Raw genomic sequence first — 5,820 nt, forward strand, 5'->3', positions numbered from 1 at the left:
AAATGAATGGGATTTTTACCTCAGGCACTAGTTTGATCATTGTAAATTTATATTATCTGTGGTTTTAAAATCTTTAGAGTGTCGAAAAGCCTTTGATTTTTGTTTACATGATCATTTGTATCCAGTAGATAACCACGTGGAGGCGCTGTGAATTCAGGATGGACCAACAACAAAAATCCCTGGGTCTCAGTGTGCATACTATCCACCCTATCTGCCCTAAATAGTATTGAAAATTACTACTATCACATAGAATTTAGAATGGATAGTATGCACATTGGGACGCTGGCATTAATTTGCAAACGGTGACGATACAACCCTTTAAAACAAATAAAAATAAAAATAAAATACCTTATGCAAATCCCATTAGCACATTAGAGTCCCCATAGACCAAATATACAAGTGTGTGTGTGTATAATATGTGACCCTGGACCACAAAACCAGTCATAAGGGTCATTCTGTAAAGTGTTTTGTAAAAGCATCAGGGTTACAGTTAAGTACATCGAAATGTGAATTAATGGCTATTCACGAGCTCCCTATGACCTCATTATATAATGTTTCAATTAAGAAGGAGGTGAAATATTTGGGTGTCACAATTTCAAAAGATATACACTACCGTTCAAAAGTTTGGGGTCAGTACATTTTTATTGTTTCTTTTCTTTTTTTTTTTTTTTAAGAAATTAATACTTTTATTCACCAAGGATGTATTAAGTTAATAATTAAAAGTTTATTAAAAGTTAATAATAAATAATTTACATTGTTATAAAATATTTATATTTTGAATAAACACTGTACTTTTTAAACTTGTTATTTATGAAAGAATCCTGAAAAAAAAAATAAAAAAATCACAGGTTCCAAAAAATATTTGGCAGCACAACTGTTGATATTATCCAACATTGATCATTCTAATAATAAATCCGCATATTAGAATGATTTCTGAAGGATCATGTGACACTTAAGACTGGAGTAACAGCTGATAAAAATTCAGCTTTTCATCACAGGAATAAATTCTATTTTAAAGTATGTTAAAATAAAAAACATTATTTTATATTGTAAAAACATTTTGCAATATTACTGTTGTTTTTTTTCTATATTTTTAATCAAATAAATGCAGCCTTGATGAGCATAAGAGACTTCTTTAAAGACTATTACAAGTCTTACTGACCCCAAACTTTTGAACGGTAGTGTAGAAAGAATTGAAATGTTAAATATTGACAAAAATTGAAAAATATAGATCAACTATGAACTTTTGGTTATGGAGGGATGTCACATTTTTGGGAGAATATTTTTATCGAAAATTTAAAGTCTTCCAGAAAGATACATGCAATTAAAAAACTTAATTTTGATTTCATCTGGAGAAAGAAGTACCACTATATAAGGAAAAAAAATTATATCATAAGAGAATATGAGGATGGTGGGTTAAAGGCAATAGATTTTGTTATTATTAATGAGGTACTTAAACTTTAAACAAGTTCTCTTGATTGAACATGTTGTTTTTGAAAAAGAATTTCAGTCCTTATAATGTATCCTTATGAAATAATTGTTGTATTTTATTTCAGAGAAAATCTTTCTTTTTGGAGGACTGGTGTCAGTTTTTTTTTTTTTTTTAGTTATAATGATTTCTGCACTAAATTTAATTTTAAGTGTGAAAAATAAAACTGTCATTCCCAAAATTTTGGACCTTGAATTAGTTGTACAAATTAAGTGTACTTTAGTTTATAAAAAAAAATTCTTGTGCACAAAAGCTACCCTGGTCTTAGAGACTACATTTTTCAACATCTAAATATAGGAAATCAAGATAATCTGACTAACTTGAATATTTGCGTGTAGCCTAGCCTGACTATAGATCAGTCATGAATAGTTACTTAGATGCAAGTATTTGTTATTTCCCTTGTATCTTCCATTGTATTTATTGTTTTTACATTTATATAAAAAGAATGTCTATGTATTATACATTGTTCATACTGTATTTTCTGTTTTTAAATAATTATAATAATAATAATAATAAACTAGAAAGAAATGCTTAATATTAACCTGTGCATTTTAAAATTTTGTATGACATTTATCCTGCTAAGGAATTTCTGAGATATAAATCACAATAACTTTTGATTTTTAATGACACTGAAAAATGTTATTTTAAAGTTTGTCAATTTTCTAAAAATAATAATGATGTTCAGAAAAAAATCTTACTTTTGAAAATTTCTTCATTGTAAGGCCTCAGTTAATGATTCATCCATTTTGACATGGTGAAATTTGGAGTACATTTGGGGGACAAAAGTTTAGACTTTGTTGTAAATTGTTTACTTCTTATATTAAAATACTTTATTCACAAATGTAAAGTTTTGAAAACAGCACCATAGTTTAATGTCTTTAAAAAGGAGCTAGCCATATATAAAGAGGTCTTAAAAATGATTTGTTTAATAAGTGTGATTTTGTTTAATCACCTACATTGTTTATGGCTGCATAAATGTATTTATTGTATGCCGGTTTGTTTTTCTGTAATAGCATGATTTGTCTCATTCTGTGAGGACTTACAGTTGTGCTTGTGTTAGCCTGTATTGTTCTGTCAAGATGTTGTTGAATTGCAAAATAAAATTAATAATAATAATAATGATAAATTGCAAAAGGAGAAGTGAAAATAATTAAAGTGAGTATTACATGAAAAAGAGGACACATTTGCCAAAGCCCCAACTCTTGCATTTGTAGTACATTTCCTAGTGCCTTGATGGTTGAAAATAATTTAAAAAAGTGAAAATCTGAACCTCATGATAGGACGCTGCTGCAAAATGGCCCATGATAACGTAATGAATATAATACACTTACCTTGTTGTATGCCCTCAGGAAGGCCTGGAATCTCACAACATGGTAACCCATTTGTGCCCATTTTTTTCTAAAAGGTTTCATGCATATAGTCGTGTTAACAGTTAATAGTTTTTTCTTGAAAATTGTATTTGAATGTGTAGCAGATATGTTGTATGCACCCCTTCAATGTCAAATTTGAACAGGAGGAGAACATTTGGCACCTAATTCAAAATAACTGCTTTCAACAGATCAATCTTTATTCATAAGCAAAATTATTATGTATAAAACTTGAAGAACAATGATGCAAACCCAAAAAAGCTGCATCTAGCTTATAATCTCTTGAATATGAACACAACAAACAATGCTTTTTGTCTTAAAGTGGTGGAACATACTGAACAAAGTTCAGGGCATTGTGTATCAAAAAGGTAAATGAAAATAAAGGAATACAATTTTAAAGAATGAAGAAAAAATTGCATCAATATAACCAAAATTAACTAAATAAATAAACTAACTAAATAAAAAATAATGCATACAGACAATTTCTGTCAAAAGACATTCAGAATGGGAAGTTATGTCATACGTGTCCTCTCCACTCCCCTTTTCTATCTTTCTTCTCCCAAAAAGCACTAAACAAGACCAATAATCAATGATTTGATAACCTGTTAGCACAGCATTGCCCATTTGCCCAGTATATATGTACTGACAAGTCATTTGCCCATCAGCCGCTTGGAAATTTGACTAAGCATACAAAAAACTATAGATTTGTTTATATGATTCTAGAGACCTTCATGATTATGTTAATATATATGTGTCAACAAAAATACTTATTAATAACATGTAATTAACTTTGTTTGGGAGGGTTTGCCCTTGCCATGCTTCCTGGTAGTAGGGTTGGGAAGTTGACAGCCTCATGTGACAGGAAGTAAGTGAATACCTTTTTATTCTTGAAATCCTTAATTTGGTTGTTAGCTTGCATGTCATTGAGAAATAAAACATGGATACCATGTAGAAAAATAATTACAAAAGGAAAATGACAAACATAACCTGTGGCAACTATAGTTGGCAGTGGGCTTAAATAAGTTAATGTAATAGTCAATATCATTATTACATGGCATAACACTGGCTGATTGAAGACTAGACATACACTGATCAGCCACAACATTAAAATGACCTGTGCAATATTGTGTAGGTTCCTCTCAAGCTGCCAAACAGCTCTGACGTGTCGAGGCATGCACTCCATAAGACCTCTGAACATGACCTGTGGTTTCTGGCACCAAGACATCAACAAAATATCCTACATGGTACAAGGTAGGGCCTCCGAATTGTTATTCTTCTTCTTCTTCTTACAGCAGCGTCGTCGCTGTAATAGGACATTGCCATCAGGGAACACTATTGCCATGAAGGTGTCTATGTATTCTGCAAAGATATTTAGGTAGGTGTTACATGTTAAAGTAACATCCACATGAATGTCAGAACCCAGTGTTTTCCAGCAGAATATTGCCCAGAGTATAACACTGCCTCTACCGGCCTGCCTTCTTCCCTTAGTGCATCCTGCTGCAATCGCCATCCACATGATTCAAAAGAAAATGTGATTTTACTGCTTCCATTTATCCAAGGTCCAATTCTGACACCCATTGCAGGCACTTTCGGTGATGGACGGGGTCAGGTTGTCCTTCTTCGCACCACTTTTGGTAAGTACTAACCAAAATTGCAAGTCTTGTGGGGAAGCACTTTACCTGTCAGTGGTTTTAAAGGCGTCATCGGATGCAAAGTTCACTTTTACATGTTGTTTGAACATTAATGTGTGTTGGCAGTGTACACATCTACCCTATAATGTTAAACTTCAATTCAGTGGTTTTTAAGTAATCTGTAAAAATAATATCCCCTTTTTTTTTTCAAATCGAGCCAATCTCAGATGCCTGTAGGTGTGGCGTCACACCCACAGAGGCCGCTCCTACAATAGTTGATTGACATGAGCTCCATTGTTTCGATGCCGTTTGTTTGTGAAGGGAATGCGCCTCCTGATCTACATAAATGCATCTGTGTTCGCACAAATCATTCGTGATCCAGCTTCACCTACAGCAGAAGTGAGTATAAGAGTCTTTTATGAATCTCTGCAATCACCTTTCCTAATAACGTGCTAGTTAGCAAGTTTCATGGATAAACGTGCCAAATGCGGCTAAAGCAAACAATCTTTCAGAGCACAGCTCGTCACTCCATAGAGAGAAGAGAGGGGCGGGGCGAGCAGAACTCATTTGCATTTAAAGGGGTCATCGGATGCCCATTTTCCACAAGTTGATATGATTGTTTAGGGTCTTAATGAAAAGTCTATAATATACTTTGGTTAAAAATTCTCAATGGTAGTGTAAAACAACACCTTTTTTACCTTGCCAAAATCAGCTCTGCAAAAATCATCCTGTTCTGGTCGAGGTTGCTTTGAATGTTAATGAGCTCTGCTCGCCCCGCCCCTCTCTTCTCTCTGTGGAGTGACGAGCCTGTTTACTTTAACCGCATTTAGCCGCTAAACTTGCTAACTAGCACATTATTAAGAAAGGCGATCACAAAGATTCATAAGGTAAGACGCTCATGTCAATCAACTATTGTGGGAGCGGCATCTGTCGGTGTGACACAATTTAAAACCACTGCATGGATTTTTATCATTATAGGGTAGATTTCTACATACACTGCCAACACACATTAATGTTCAAACAACATGTAAAAGTGAACTTTGCATCCGATGACCCTTTTAAAGGAACAATCCATCAGAATGGGATGATTTTTGCAGAGCTCATTTTGTTGTTTTACACTACCATTGAGAATTTTTAACCAAAGTATATTATAGACTTTTCATTAAGACCCTAAAGAATCATATCAACTTGTGGAAAATAGGCATCCAATGACCACTTTAATGTTGTGGCTGATAAGTGTAAACCATAGACTTATCTCATCTAATTTTGCCTGTTTATATTTCAGCCCTTAATAGCCTTTCCATTAGTAAGAAGCGGGACAAGTTGCGTTTTA

The sequence above is a fragment of the Labeo rohita genome, chromosome 19 (genome assembly GCF_022985175.1).
Source record: "Labeo rohita strain BAU-BD-2019 chromosome 19, IGBB_LRoh.1.0, whole genome shotgun sequence".
Lineage (NCBI taxonomy): Eukaryota > Metazoa > Chordata > Actinopteri > Cypriniformes > Cyprinidae > Labeo > Labeo rohita.